Source organism: Harpia harpyja, chromosome 8 (assembly GCF_026419915.1).
Source record: "Harpia harpyja isolate bHarHar1 chromosome 8, bHarHar1 primary haplotype, whole genome shotgun sequence".
NCBI lineage: Eukaryota > Metazoa > Chordata > Aves > Accipitriformes > Accipitridae > Harpia > Harpia harpyja.
The window spans coordinates 36043732-36060389 of record NC_068947.1 but is presented as its reverse complement, the minus strand read 5'-3'; the positions used below and the strand labels follow the sequence as shown (position 1 = coordinate 36060389).

Here is a 16658-nt window from a genome sequence, read left to right as displayed (position 1 = left end):
TTTTTTTTTCCCAGTGTTAAAATGCCTGTGTGAAGGTAGTCCAAGCAAGAGTTTTCAAAATTCAGGTTACCTTAAGCAAAATTGGTACAGTTGTGACAGACTTGTTTAAATTTTTAAATATGTTTTTTTATGTATCATTTTCAGGGCTCTAACTGTATTGGCTAGTCCCAGATGCTTAGCACAGGGTGGAGAATCCTAAACTTGGACAAAGTTTACAAATTTTAATTTCCACTACTAAAGTGATTACTTGAAGGTAAGTCATTTAATTTAGAACTGTTTAGAGATGAAATGTGCAAGCAAAATCCTCTCCTGTAGTTTTTGCACTCAATATAATGCATATTCAGTTTATGAGGCCTAAAGTAACAAATTTGTCCTTTAGCTATGCAAGATAAATTACAGAGAAATTCCACTGGAAGCAGTGGAAGTACCTGCAAGCACGTTCTTAATAACAAGGGACATGCCCTATTACAGAGTTCATGAGACACTGGCTATGAAGTTATTACAACTGCAGCATTCATTGCCACAGGATGCTGAAACAGTCAAAGATAAAAATAGATTGAAAACGGGTGGTAGCAAATTCACGGATAAAGATCCAACACTGTTATTGAACATGATGACTCTACATGTAACCTCCATCTCAGGAACTTCTAAGGCATTTTGAGTAGGACTGTCCTGATGTGACAGTGTTTAGAGCCTGTCACAAGGGTCTGACCCAGTACCAGCACATTTTTTGTGCCTTACTGAAAAAAAACCCTGTGTAGTGACATGGAAGATCTTATTTCTGTTGGTTCATAGCAGTGAAATATGTTCTGTTTAGTGTCATGGGATTCTTGTATTCAAGATGGAAAGCTTTTGCCAGATGGTTAATTGACTGAAAGAACGCTTCTAGCCCTGGAGAACCAGGCTGAAAAGTTTTCTTTTTCTCATTGAGTTGTTCTGCAACAAACAAATGGTGTGGCTTGGGATGGTGAAAGACTGAATCCAGCAGCATTGTCTTAATTATGAAAATGAAAAGCGTAGTTGCAGTTGAGAACTCAAAAGTATCACCTGCAAGTTGTAATCGCACAATGGTGACAAAAGTAGCAGCTTCCATTTAGTGATGGTTTCTGTGCTGTGGTTAGTCAGAGGCCTCAGTCATTTCCATCCATCAGCATCATCATTTGTTTCACTTGCTTCTGATTTAAACTTTGCCTTTCTTCAGTTGAGCATAAGTGAGTGCTTTGCTGTACCAGAGCTCATACCACACTGAGGTATAAAAGCTGTCACTTACCATGAATCATTTTGTGTATGCATCTCATGAGTGAATAACTGGATGAGAGATACAAGTGTCAGAAAGTTAGCCCAGCAGGTCAAAGTACAAAAAGCCTCTAGTTAGCTTGACTTTTTAGGTTTTCTTCTATATGCCTTGGGTTTTCATAGTTAGATCCTAAGATAAGCTCAGGAACATGGATACTTCCCTATTTTCCACAAAATTATGACTTTCCCTTCTGTAGGATAAGCTGCTAAACTTTGCCACTAGCTATTTCTACCACTGAAGTATCTAAGATACCAAGAAATGTTCTTCCAATAGTTTGCAGATCAGAAGGCTAATTTGTTTGAAACAGGCATGGCTATACTCTGTGCTTCTGCTAGGCTGTGCACCTTTGTGTTTACAACACAAGTGACTGTAATCCCGCCACCCACAATTGGCAACAGCGGCAAGGCACCAAGCCCCCAAACACAAACTCTCACTTGGCCTTGCTCTCCTCTTCCAGAGGCTACAAGCAAAATGCAGAGAGCACAGGGCTCCTTCAAATCCATGGAAAGTTGTTTGTTTTTCTCTCTCTGCTTTCCAATAGGGACAGAAGCTGGTGAAGGTGCAAAGCTGCCATTCTTGATGGAAAAATGTTATTTATGTCTCCTGATGATTGTCTTTCAAAATCTAGGCAGGATAGATCATATGTGAGGACTACTATTTAATTTTCTCCACGGACAATTTGCTAACAACTTGAAAAAGAACTTCCCCTTTCCTATGCATCCCCCATATCTCTGGTCAGTTAGTTTGTTGTCGCAATTGGAAAAATCCTTTGGAACTACTAGTGTGGATGGACAAGGGAAAGCTGGAAAGGTTGGAGAACAGGTATCACTCTGGGAACTGAAGTCCAACAATGGTGGTCAGGGGTTTGAAGTGAGGCAAGAAAGAGAAACCACTCAAACAGGGACAGGGATTTTGCATGTGCAGTTTTAATCATGCTTATCATACCAGCAACCACTGACATTTTCTGGTACTGCAGTTTAATAAAAATGCAGGCTGAAACCATAGCTTGCTGTCAGCAAAGATGGCAGTGCTGGCCCATCTGCTTTTCAGACTGAAGTGAGGTTGTTCATAGTCATGCTGTTTTTCAGAGGGTTTGAAGCCATACTACTTAACCTGCTTCAAGTCATGATGTATGACCCAAGGACAGCTGGGTGCAGGAACATATGCGTGTTATGTATAGAGTAAAACAGTTGCTTGTGGAAATATTTTTAGGGATGCAAGTTTACAACTGAAGGTGCATTTGATGGAAGGCAGATGTAAACTATTATACCCCTAGATATGTGGACTTCAATTGCCTGGCATAACTTTAGCTTCTGAAGGACTTTAGTTGAACTGTTACAATTTGTCTAGCTAAGCAGGACCACAATTATTTTCAAAACCAGTTTTTCCCAAGCCTTCATTTTGCCAATTTATACTGAAAGCTCTTTAGCAAATGGACCGTTTACTACTGTATGTTTGTTCAGTACGAGAGGGGCTTCTAGGCACTACTGCAATAACTCAATTATGAACAAATAACCGCTCCAGGATAATTCTATGCAGGCCTTCCTATTCATGCTTTCATACCTCAGATACAGTCACAGCTTATGCAGTGCAGCAATTACACTATTGGTTACAGTCACAGTTACAGGGGCACACTGAGGGTCTGATCCTATGTGTGACATACGTCTGTAGCCTCCAAGTCATGCAACTGTTCTATCCTTTTAAAACAGAAATTGCAAGTGTCGAAGGTTGGGGCTTATGTTGTGTGTCTTAAAAGCAGCAAGGGATAAAGACAAGAAAAAAGTCCAGAAACAGCAACATCTCTGCACTTGTGAGCAAGAGCAGCAAAACTGTCAAGTCTTGCCCTTTCTTCTTATGAGTCAGTTCAAAATCCATCTTCTTGAGCAGCATCTCAGCATCTGGCCATCAGCGTTGTTGCCAAATGGTCAGTTTCTGTTATTTTAAATACCTGCCTGAATCCACACCAGGTTTCTCAGCTGCTTCCTTATTTTATGTAACGGATCAGTGCAATAACTGCTAATTACTAAACTCTAGAAATTATGTTATGGAGACAATGACCAAGATAACTGAAGACACGTAGTTCAAATATGGGTTTAATGCCTCCTCCTGGTCAAACACAGCATTTTTGTATTTTAGGGTTGCCTTTTGTAAGTTGCAATAACAAAATGTACACTGCTTAATCATGCAATTTGTCTTAATTTTAATTATATTTAAACAGGCAATTTCTAATTTTGTTTGGGTTTTTTTTTTTCCTATCCTGCTGCTAGTGTTTTAGATACAGTTAAAGGTATAATGTGCATGTTTGTCCAGCTTAGCAGTATACGTATTTGTAATTTTAAAACAAATCCTGTTCCAAAGTGAAGGAAATACTATACTCATAACTGACCTCATAGAACTGGACATTTGTTTGTCTGGTCAAGTAAATAGCAAGTCCGTTTGTGATCTTAATGAATACAGAATTAAATCTACATTTCCAGCTTGGTGCAGGGATAGGCAGAGATCTGATTAAGACTGCCTGAAAATTTCCATTCCAAAGACCTCTTTTCAGGGCTGTTTTCTCTACTGTTCTCTACTCTCTAAGCTAACCTTAACCAGCTGCTTGACATTTGCAGTCTGTCTTGGGTTATTTTTTTTAAGAGTAGGAAGAGAAGGAAGAAATATTTCCAGGAAATATATGGTAGAAAATTTTCCAGCAGCCGTTTTTCCGGAGGCAGACATAGAAAAGTTAAGTCATTTTGCCAATGTAAAACACCTGTGACTATTTTCCTTGACTGAGAAATACTAGCAGACTTTTATGACCTTGACATTTGACATGGGATAACCTTGCTGGTGAAACACATGGCCTTGACATCTTTGTGAAAGCTCAATGAAACCTGTGTTACTGAAAAAAAAAGAAAAAATCACAATGTGTACAGGCTTAGTACAGACTTTATAGATTTTTGACAACTGAATTCTGCAAAGAATACCAGTGCTAAGTTTCTGTTTACTCCATAGGAAAAATACAAGGCAGTGTATTTTTAGCCCATTTCCAGAACATTGGCAGTCTCTTAGGTGCTCCATCATCTCCAGCATGTCAGCAGTACGACTCTCAAGTATTGTGCTTTGTCAAACAACTCTTTATTAGCAGGTTAATCTTTGTGAACTGCTGTGGGTTACAGCCATATCAAGAAATCCTGTATTTAGAATAAGTAGTATTTTCAATTGGCTGCCTCCCATTTTTCCTCTATAGAGATATTGATATTTCTTTCCAAGGACCTGAAAGATCCCAGGGGAAAAATTTCTAACGATAGTCTCAGTTAAAACCCAACACACTCTTTCAGGACAACACTTACATGCAAACTTTGATTTTTATGGGTTATAGCCCCTAGCTGTCATGAGAGACAGAGCTTACAACAACAGAGACCTTTTTAAAAACTCTGCAGCAAGGACTCCTAAGGCATGCAACAACTATCGCCCAGAAGAACCCATGGAGATTGCTATTTACCAAAGTAAAGTTTACCAGTTTTTCTTGAACAGATCATGCTACCTGTTCCCCTGCACTGGGGAGATTGCAAAAGGTATTTGCATATGTTGATTTACTCTATGAATTTAAACCTCTTTTTTTTTTTTTTTTTTTTTAATCTTTTTCTTCACTATGTTTCTGGTAAACTACGATTCTTCCTGGAGTTATCCACTCCTTCTAAGTGAGAAAGTTTCATGCACCTGTTTATATAAAGGGAAATGAAACTCTCCAGTTTTCTAAATTTTCCAGCTACTGTCGGTGGGATTCATCTCACCTGCTCTTAGGTGTCTGTGTAAGGTAAAAGCAACACGATGCTTTTATCTGTGCTAGACAGGTACCCTTTGGCACTCTTTATGGGCAAAGGAGTGAAGTAAATACTGAGGTGAGATTGTGCTGACCTATTTAGACCATACGACTCGCACCTTACGAGTGGCTCTTTCTCTCCAATGCTGCAAAAGGAAGCCTGGAGTGATTGGTTCAGGTACAGATGTCTATCTTTAGTCAGATTAATCCTACCCTAAATTTGCAGATACTAAGTGTTTAAGCTTTGACTGAGAACAATAAGGGCTGTATGACAATTTTCTGCTGGGAAATTTGTAAATTTTATTGAGATAGTCAGCAGGAATAGATTCTAATACAGCACCATCCTGATGTTTAGTATCCTAAGAATCCCACATTTTGGAAAGGAAAAGAGATGTCTCTTCTCTGAAGTAGACTGCAGTGCAACAGAAAAAAACCCTTATTACTATATCTTAGGTCCTGAATAAAATCCCAAATTTGAGTGTTTATCTGCTGAGCCTTTCAAAAGGGAACCTGCTGAGCTTTGCTGTACCATCCCTATCTGCAATAACAAAGCTTAGTTCAATTCAACTAAACATGCTTAGGTGATGACAATACTGTGTTCAAAACAGGACACAACCTTATCAAACATATTGTAGTTACCATCATTTTTAGAAACACATTTTAAAAGTCTGAATGATTTTTCCCCCAATTATTATATATGTATGTATTATGTATGTATTTTACTGAAATAGCAGTAACTTGCCTTCCCTTAGCTCAAGTGTAAATGACCCTATTCATTTGTAGCTAAAATTGTCCTCCCCAGAGTACGCTGACTTCAGTAGAATTACAACTTGCATGATTTCAGCTGATAGAGTCTACTGCAGCTATAACCTAAAGAAGTAACATATTTCTTGCAATACATGATAAAAGAAGCACTTGGCAAAGGTCAGCGTTTCAGATGTCTTACAGAAACGTCATTAAGTACAATCTTCTGATAGGTCCTCTCCTTCTGCCTTAGTGTCTGTACCAGTTCTCTGGAATTTCTGATTGAAGTGCAGCATCTACGTGACTTTGTTAACTTCAAGTTAGAAGGTTCCAGTATAATTAAAATAACCTCAAAGTCAAATTTAGCAGGTAAGAATTTTAATAAAACTCTTGGAATGAACTCTATTGTATGAAAGTAAAACAATTTTAAAATTATCAGTCCTTCTGTATGTAGCTAAGGCTGCTAAGATTTGAGTGAATGTCAGGGGAGGTCCTAAATATTTGAACAAAAAGCCCTGCTAAAGCTATTATTTTATATTAATGGGGGCAAATACTACGCCAAAGTGAAATCCTTCTGCAAGCAAGGCCTATCTGCATTTCAGTTTTCCATTTAAATCCTAACTTTTGTCTACCGTGATGACTCCCTGTTAAGCTGTCAAAAGACTAGGTCAGTGCACATGTTAAAAGAGTGCAGGTACAGAGATCAGAGGAGAAACCAGACGGCCAAAAATTTGGAATGAACTCTAGTTCAGTGCTGAGGAAAAAACATATACCTACCAGCATTGTTGCTGTCTACAAACTCCAGAAACTGTTTTAGTTGAGCCATCTACAAATAGGGAAATGCTAATATTTACATGGTGACTTTGTGTATGAACATCTATGTAGCTAGCTTTCAGTTGACAAACTGCTACAAAACAGAAGAATGGACAGCAGGCAAGTAACAGTGGTCAATACAAAAATCAGTAAAAAAACCCCAAACAAAACTGCATATTAGATATAAACTGGTTACACAGTGACATGACAAGCTTATGTCTCTGTCTTGCTGGAGGTGCTTGTACAGGGAAGCTAAATACTGCATGACCTTGAGGTTTTGGAGCATACTTGCTCTCTTTACATGGGCAGCGATATGTGAGCTTGATAGGCTGGCACTTAAAAGTCTGTATTATATTCCCCTTTGGGAAGTACTAAGGTACCAGACAGTTGTCTTGCATATTTTAGAAGATTCTGTGAGCCCAAATGATTTTCTGGCTTCATATACATTCAGGATGCATTATCCTGGATCCCAGCCTTACAGAAATCACTGCAACCTCTGCGGCATTGCAAAGGTCTCTGGACTGAGGTGGCTGCAGGAGACTGAGCAGTAAAGAACACACCAGCTCTGAAGAGCTAAGGGTTGAGTTACATGGAGCACTGCAGGGGTTAAACTCCATGGCATATTCTCAGCTGAGGTATAGATGAACTTGTATCATGTGAATTTGTTGGTCAGCATGAGCCTACAGGACACTCTAACCACTATTTGGTAAACCTCAGGATTTCCAGTAAACTGCAGTTAGTTGTGTTGTATTGAGCTGAGAAAAAAACCTTGCAAGACCCAAAACTAAAAGTAAAACCAAATATAATTTGGACAGCTTAGTGTCTGATGTGTGTCCCAGTGAAGGCATTATTTAGCATGCATTCTTATGGACCACCCTTATCCTAAGGGATATTGAGTACCCCGTAAGATCACAAAGAAGAAAAAAGTTTGGTGCACATTCAAAGACAAATAGATGGTAAATATTTACGTGGATTACAAAAGTGAAAGTGGCATAATATAAACCTATCAGATGTTGAAAGACACTAGTGCTAGGACAAGAATAGCTTGTCCTTTTGGAATACTGCTGTGGCAATGTATTCCAAGGACAGAGACTTCATCACAAGCTAACTGCTGTCCATTGAACTAGCTTCAGTCTCGACCTTATTGAGGTATAAGAAATATATGAATAGTCTACAAATATGCTCGTAATTTAAATGATAAATGCTGATAAGTACTTTTCTCCTTCCTTCCTAAGCTTTACTCAAAGTCTTCCATTAAAATATATAATTTAGTATCTAGACAGTTGCATTTTGATTTGCATCTATTGCCAAAACAATACATCTTTCAAATAAGACTTTCATGCATTACTTTTAATAATAATGTTTTAAATTAAAAGACTGCTTCCATCAGGATAATGAAGCAAGATAGCTAAGAAAATAGCTATGTGCCTGAGCACAGAAACTCATTAAAGTAAGAAAAATCCATGAAACAGTGATAACGAGAAAAGTATTGAGCCTCAAAGTCGACAATACTGAAAGCAGAGACTGCATTTAGGGCTTACTGCATGAGAGGGGCTGTTTTTTCAGAGATCTTTCTCTTTTAAAATTCTGAGAAATCAAAGAAAATTATGGCAACTCAGTTACTTTTACATTGCCATAGGCATATGGGATTTTACTAGCACAAAAACTGGGCCTGATAGTGCTATAAGGAATAATCCTTTATTTTACTTACTTAAGTATTAGTATTAATGTTTTCTCTTCTTCCAATACTAGGAAACATACAATTATTTAATAATGACAAACAGCACCGCTTGAAGAAGGCAATGTAATCAGGATACTCTTCTTTCTAATTTCCCTCGTGGTCTCTATTTAAGTTGCAGATAGTATATGTGTTACCTTTATTTATCTTAGAAATAAGTTGTCTTTATAAAGCCTTTTTTTAAAAGAAATATTTGAAAAGGTGCTGTTTTCATCATTAAAGTATTTTTACCTTCCCAAGAATATAAGGTATTTTTACCTTCCCCAGAATATAAGGAACTCACATAGCAAGCACTAATGAGACACATGCTTGCCTTTCAATTGCATTCCCTTTTCCTCCCTTGCCTAAGTTATTTCTTTTCTTCAGCAAGTCAAGCTAGTATTAAACAGAAAGTGGCACTAACATAACAGTAGTACCCATCTGATAGTTCTCTGCACGCCGGCCTGTCTGCTGAGCTGTGCTGCTGCTCTTGACAGGCTGTGGGAAGTCAGGAATAGAGAGGGCTTACGGGAACAGCAGACACTGCATACATCCAGCCAGAGACAAGTTTTATAATTCTGGTATCTGGCTCTATTGACTCCTGTGACTATGCAAAGACAAAAGGTTCTGCTTGGGACAGAGCAACCCATTGCTGCTGGAGCACAGATGGTATGAAAGTGCTTCATATAACACAAAAGGTTACAAAACGTTTGGTGCACTAAAGTGTGCTGTCAAGACCTGTTTTCTTTAAGCTGCCAGTCTGTCATTGTCTTTTGGAAACTGGCATGCAGCCAGCAAACCCATTTCCATCACAAAAAGAAAAAAAGCCCTGTTTATATTTCCCTTCTGTTTTTTCCTACCAGGTAATTTCTCTCTATAATGTCACCCCAGGTATTATAGTAGAATAAATGAAAAGCCAAAATTTCTCTTGTACTGTATACAAAACAATAAATAGTAAAAAAGAAAGTACGTTTTAAAAATGGTAAGGAAAAGCAAAGAGAACCTTTCAAACCAAACATTCCCCACACCTGAATCAGCTGAACTACCCAAATACAGTATAAAACTTGTCCTTTTCTGTATTATGGGCACAGCTGTGCTGAGAGGCATTAACCCCCTACCTGCAGTTGGTTCAGATGCTGCTAACTTTCATAGCTGAACCCAGTATGGACCAGAGTATGCATTTCATGCAGTCTAGCACAAAACTCACAGGCTAAAACTCCATTAGAGACAAAGACCATCACCTACCTTGCTGTTTTCCTGAAGCCTTGACAGTTATTCTGCCTTGTACATCAGTCTTATTACAGATATGCAACGAATTTCTCCTGATTTATGACACGTTCTTTAATCCCCTTTTTAAAAGCTAAATTAGGCAGCAATAGGGTGAGGTCACAGATCAGAAGAGCTCCCATTCAGCATATACCTCCAGGACCTGGTTCATTCATTGTCTAATTTGGCAGTTGGAGGAATTCCTGGCCAAGGCAAAATGCAACTTAGAAGTATAAAATCATACAAGTTTGGCAACTTTGGCTGTCTTTTTGTATATGTCATTCATGGCAGTAGGAAAGGCTTGTAAAGGCAGAAACTGGCCTGTATTCTGACCTATTTTTCACTAAAATCTGTATGTTCCATTAAGGTTACCATGAAACAATTAGGTGACTTTATTTTCATCAATTTTGCAGTTACCCAGTCACACTTTTAAATTGTTCTGTTATTACAAGCACAGCAACCTTGTCCTTGCCTCTCTCAGTGTGAATAAGAATTTTAAAGTGCACCTTGCTGGATCTTTCAGACACTGAGAGTGTGCGCACAATCCTGAGATGCTAGGACTCTGAATTTATACTCGCTTATATTGAGGGTAAGGAGCGCTGAACATGTGAAAACATCAGCCTTGAGGGTCTGTTTCTTTCTCTAGCAAAAAAGTAATGAGATTAAATACCCCAGAAAGAATGTCTTCGGATGTTGAATGGTGGCACATTACTCCCACGTGCAATTTTCAGGTCTGCTTATGAGCAATCATACTTCATCTGCATTTGCTCAGGCAATTGACTGCTGAAGATTTTAATTTTATTTTTGTTACTTTATTATCCAGATGTCTCAATATTAAATGACAATTTTGTCTCCTGACACTGTTGCAGGAAGTTTTACCTTTCTGTTTTAAAATATTTTTATATTCAAGCCAGTTTTAAGTGCCTTATGAAATGTTACCTTTAAACTGTTGTATTTGAATCACTATGGGAAACAAGGATTTGGGGATTTCATCTTTGTTGTTGTTAAAAATCTACAATTACGTGCTATGGGAAAAGTCACTTCTTTGCAAAACTGCACATGGCAAAACCAGAAATAAAAACAGGCATGCAATGGCATGAAATGACCACAGGCCAACACAAAAGTGAGAAAAATCTTCTCACAAAATACCTTTGTGATGAGCTAATATAAAAAGATTTTAGGTTCAGGTGGGCACAGAGAAATTTGCTTAAGTAAAGTAATGAGTGCTGGTGTGCTTTTCATCTTCAAAATGTCTTACAAAGGTTAAGTCTTTAAAATATACCTGTGAAATGAAGCGTTATATTGCCACCGTTGTTTTTTTCCCCTCAGTTGAAGTGGACGTTGAGTTTTTAAACGTCCAAGGCTGTGGAGAAGGTCAGTCAGAACTAGGACTGAAGACTAAGCTTCTCCTGCAGTGCCTGAGCTTCTCAGACTGTGCTGGACATTATTCATTTATTCAGTCATCCCTCCATTGGCCACTGCCCTTCTTTTCTCAAACTGATTGTCCTCTTTGACATCTTTTCCCTGGCTGGTCTGCAGCTTTCCATTGCACTGTGTGTACTCACATTGCCCGGTTAAGCCTGCAATAACCCTGTAGGCCAACCCTCACCTGGCTATGTTTGCCTGCTCTATTTAGGCTTTTCACAGTGCAGACTTTTCTCTCCTCCTGCACTACTTTAAGGAAAAGTCAATCTCGCAGAGCTCAGCGAAACTCCATTCAATGTGCTTTGCAGAACCCCTGTGGAAGACCCACCTAAATGAATGTGATCGTCTTTAAAATAGGTATATCCCTCACAAACCCACATGTAGAGTCTCTATGTATGAGGGTAGAAAGCAACTCACCATCTCTCTTGTTCGGAATAGCCTTGGAAAAGCTGCCTCTGTGCCAGGAAGCCTGGGGACTGGACTGGAAGTAGGAATTAAATCACCCTTAGCAACCCTGGATACTGCCAAAAACCTGCAAGAAAGCAAAAAAATCATCAAAATAGACTCTGTAAGTGACAATGAAAGATCTCTACTTCAGGGGAAGAAAAAAATTTTCAGAAGGCCTAAACTGTAATTTGCAGGACCTCTTCAACTAACTGGGAATGATTCTTTAAAAGCTTAGAGGCCAGTGTTAGGAAAACCCCACAGAGTTCGTGTAAGAGCATAGCTGGCAATGTCTGAAATTCTTTATAATGATAATGACCAGCAAAAACCTTGCAGGATTTGACACTTCAGAAATTGGCTCCACTTGAGGAACTCAAGGAATTGAACAAACTGACCTGGACTTTTCTGAAGATAAATGGTCAGTAAAAGGAAAAGGAGGAGGAAGCCTGTGCCATTTAGTGAAGCCAGTAGTTTTAGTGTATCTCATGCTATTAGCACCCAAGTGCATCTGTAAGGTGCTAATAGTCAGCTCCTACCGACTGCAGTGGGAGCTGAGGGCACTTGGCATTTTGCAGCATTAGGCCTCATGTTATTAAACTAACGACATAAACATGCCAGAGTATGTGCTGTTTGAACTGCAAGGCATTGTTTCTTGCATTATCAAAATATTAAGGTTTTTTCCCCCCAGTTATCACTGTCTCACAGTAAGCAACTGCCTAAAGAAGAAATATACTGCAAAAGAGTATGCACTGTGAAATGTCTGCACTGTGAGAGGCAGAAATAGAGGATTCTACCAAGAATAGACTAATTTAATTTTAAATATAAAATCTTTAAATGGCTAATATGCTTAAAATGTAGAAAATCAGATATCAAAAGCAGTTCTTGTTTCAAAGCAGAAGAGCAGTCAGTAAGAAAAATGAACAAAAAGAAGACAGAGTGACGAAATAAGGAACGATCATTGATTTCCTGGAAAAAAGGATAAAAACTAATAATTTTTCACACATTATCAAATAACATGGTAATTTATCTAGAATATAATTCTACTAACGTTTGACTGTGACTTGGTGCCAGATGAGTTCTTACAGCTCAAAGTACTCTGGGGCAGGTTTTGAGGGTGGTTACAGACCTATTTGTTGTACCATCTACTTGATATTATGGCCTATGGCCTAGGCTTGGATAGTCAGTGATGTGGTTTCTTGAGGTTGTCAGCGCAACTTCGGGAAGTCCAGGTTTCATTATTGCTAAAGGAAGGGCAATAGCCTCCCTGCCAGGGAGGCACCCCGCAAATCATGAATTATAACATCAGTCCTGTATGTGTTGAAAAAACATGGAGAAGTAAAAGCTCTTAGTACTTTTGTCCCCATGCCGCTGGTAGACGTAAGACTTGCATTTTTCAAAAATTAGTCTCCTGCTCAGTACAGAGCACTAAGCTTCAAAATGTAACTTATTGGCAGTAATAATAGAGTTTAAATAGTAAAATGAGTGCCCGTGTTCTCTCTTGCCCTGCCCTCCTTGGCAATGCAGATTTCTCTATCTCTAGGCAAGGCCAGGAAGGACAGAAGGTAGAATGGCCAGCATGACCTTCTACGGGAACATGCAGCACTCAGGACATAATGATGTACTTAGCTGTATCTCGTTAAGCGTTCAATGGATGATCAGCAACAACTGATCAAGGCAGAGGCAGAGTAGCCCTCTTGTCTGGTTTTGCTTGGAAGTTGTTAGCGTAACCATTGTCTGCATCCTTTTCTCTCAACACACTCCATCAAACATGGCAAAACTGTTCTGTATGAAAATACAAGAGTGCACGAGAGTCAGGCTAATTTTAGGGTGATCTTAAAATACTCAGAAGGATTTCCATCTTAAGGGGTGGAGGGAGGGGAAGCTGGCTTTTGTTCCTTTTTGAGATTTTGTATGGAATGTTTCATTCCAAGGTAAGAAATTATACGTACCAGAATGTCTAGGTAGCACCTACATACCTCAGAGATTTTGTTTGGCTTTTCTAGACAAATAAGAAGGCTCCATTTCTTGACAGACTCGAGGTCCTTTTTGTACATGCCTTCCCCCTACGGTCTATCCTTTTCCCATCCTCCTTTCCTTCCAGCTTCTGCATCTTCACCTTTTCATCCTCATCTCAACTGTGTTTGCAAGCACCTGGCTCTGCACTCAGGCCCTTCCTAATTGTGCTCACTTTTTCTCTCCTGGTCCTCTAATGCAAAAAAGAATATTTTTGAAATGTGTGTGCTTATATAGTCAAGAATTCACTGTTGGCATGCCATCCAATGACTTCATTCTTGTCCAAATGGGGAGAGAGTGTCCTCTGAAGGGGATCTGGAGGCCACCTGGGTGCTTAGATCACTCTTTGCACCTTGTTATCTAGCTTGGAGTGCTGCCAGGCATTCCTGTGCAGGCATATTTGCAAGCTGCCTACAAGCTCCTGTGAAGACCTTGTCTGGATGGGAAGGGAGGATGGATGTGGGAGTCCTTGTTGATGATACAGCAGTATGGATGTAGCTGTTTTACCTGCCATCATTTTCAGCTTAATTAAAATGTAAGTACCTGGGACCTAGAGGTTCAGCACAGGAACAGAACAGACATCTCCAAGGAGAATCTTACATACCCAGCAGGTAAAGTTCATATGGAAGTATGCTTTCTTTTAGCTTTCTAAGAACATCCGAAAAAAATAGGTAATGTTCAATCAGTAACTGAAGCTGTTTATAGAATAGTGATTTCTATGAACTGAGAATGGAGAAGAAGACATTACAGAACTGCAGAAATAAGGACTTTTGGGAACCATTGATACGCAATTTACAACCAGGGTAATTTTTGTTATGGCAGAACATCCCCAGGTAAAGGGAAAAATTAGGAAATTGCCTGAAATCCTATGAACTCACCATTTTGTTTAATAAACAGAAGCCAGATGAACAGGGTTGTCTTGTACATATGAGGACTTAATATTTCTAAACATAAACAAACCTGGTTTTACCCAATATAAAATCATTTCACATCTGCTCAAAATCCCAGTAATCTCAGTTTATGTGTGGCAGTAACTACCTTTAGGAAGGTAGTCCAGCAGAAGTAATTCTGGACCTGCCTCCACCTCTGAAGCACATTTATTGCTTCCATCGCTTTGCAAGCCTCATGGTTCTCCTGCTTCACATCTGAATATTTATTATGTCAGGTTGAAGTCTACCAGTAACCAAAAAGCAGAACTATCAATTCCAGCCCTCCTTTCCTAGCAAAGACATTGATATTATGAGGGCTCTGATCTTGTGAAAAGCAATGGAAAGAGTCTTGTGAAATGTGTGGAATACGGAGGCAAGCTTTTTTGTGATTAAAAATAGCATCTGCAATAATTCCATGACAAGACTAAAAGTGACTTTCTTACTGTGTGGAGGATGCTAAATAAGACTTTTAAAATGGTATCTTGTGCTAAGATAATTATGGGAAAAAAACAGCTTTACATGAATCTGACAGCTGTTTTAAAAGCTCAACTAGCAGCACCATTTGCTATCGTGCAGAAGACCTAGGTTCAGAATCACACACAAATTTTTGTCTTCTCAAAAGCCAGCAGTAACTGGAGGTGGCATAAAGAAAATGACAGCCTTACTGCAAAGGCAAACAGAAATCTATCTGTGATCTTGAGCTGAGTTTGTGTTTCCTGCATAAAAGGGGCAAGGAGTTAGAAGTAGATAATACTTCCCAGAATGGCTTGATGTCCATAGTTGGATGAGAATCCTCTTTTTCTTTAAATTTACAGTGGCTGCATCGGATGTGCCAGAAGATGATGGATCACTACAGTCCTATAAATCCCAAACACATATGTAGTATAGCTTTTCAAAAATAACTTACAAAACAGCCTTCCAGGAGAAGAAAAATTCCACAATAATGACAGCACACTGACAGTGCAATAAAGAGGAATTCATTATTCTGACTGCAGGGGTTGAAAATGACCAGAGGGCACATGCATAAAATAATAGGAAGGAAGAGCCTATGTTCAAATGTCAAAAACTCCCTGCTGCAAATGAAAGAAAAAGAATTATGCTCAAAATGTATTTATACTGGATAGGCATAATAATAATAATAATAAAAGGTAATTTATCTGAGCACAATAAATATATCTGACCTTGAAGCTGAGGATGCAGCATTACATGATATCATCTGTGTATAAATAAATGATTCCTTTCAAATGTTCATTGCCATGAAATGAAAAGAAATCTTTGCCATCTAATGGTGAAGAAGGTGGCAGCAAAAATGAAAATTAACAGTACATGAAGGGTTAAATATGTAGGATGATCTTCTTTGTGACTAACTTTTGTTGACAATTTTTAAGCTATCATTCAATTCTAGAAACAAATCTGATTATTATCATTATTTCTTTTATTACCTAAGGAGGATAACATTTACTCACAAGTACGACTACTTCTGTATGAAATTAATTTTGCAGGCATAAATTGCACCCTCAAACAAGATCTCAATCCCACAAAGGAACAGCAATAAATTGAAAGCCAAGCTGTTTTTCTGAAGTTATTTAGTTCTAAACAAACCTTCCTATGTAGTCTGTCTGCTCTTTATTGTTAGTTTTTCCTTCTTCATTATTGAATGCTTTTGTAAAAAAGGATTTTTGTTCTGAGCTTTTCTTCCCCTGATATTTCCCATATGAAGTTACAATCCTCTGATAGCTTGTATGAAGAGGATTAGAACATGTCATCACTAATTGCACATGAGGATTTAAAGCAGGGATGGGCAGGAGCAGCAGAAAGATGAGGCTGCCCAACCTGTCTTGATTCAGACTGTGTGGATGCTTTGCTTCTACCTCTGCTGCTTCAGGAAGTTAGCCTGGCTTCCACATCTGTCCTCATCTTATGGCAAGGGAAAACTGCTTTTTGTTGAGCATGATGAAAGACTAACTTTTCTGCTAAAAGACTGATTTCTGTATTGTACGTTGTTCCTAAAGAGCTATTTCAATCATGAGGACTACACAAAATTAGTTGGTTCATAAAAGCACAAGAGAAGGAGCAGTTGCAAACAGGAATCACTTCTAAACTCAAAAAAATGCCAGATTTCAGTTGCGGGATTATATCTTCCTCCTCTGCAATTTTTTTGTTGTGTCTGTTAGACTGTAAACTTCTGAGTACTGTCATTGTATC

General features: G+C 38.7%; 1 protein-coding gene across 5 annotated transcripts in view; it reads right to left on the bottom strand.

Moving 5' to 3' along the window:
* Positions 1 to 16658, bottom strand: part of HTR1F (5-hydroxytryptamine receptor 1F) — a 123874-nt gene that overhangs the window by 59088 nt on the left and 48128 nt on the right. For 3 of the 5 annotated variants that reach the window (XR_008236166.1, XM_052793904.1, XM_052793905.1), the window contains exons 2-3: positions 11485 to 11599; positions 9622 to 9845 (exon numbers count right to left, since the gene is read on the bottom strand). The gene's annotated coding sequence lies outside the window, so the exon portion shown is untranslated. Of the gene's footprint in view, positions 1 to 1903; positions 4179 to 9621; positions 9846 to 11484; positions 11600 to 16658 lie in introns of those variants that run through there. The other 2 variants (XR_008236165.1, XM_052793906.1) reach the window with 2 other exon arrangements.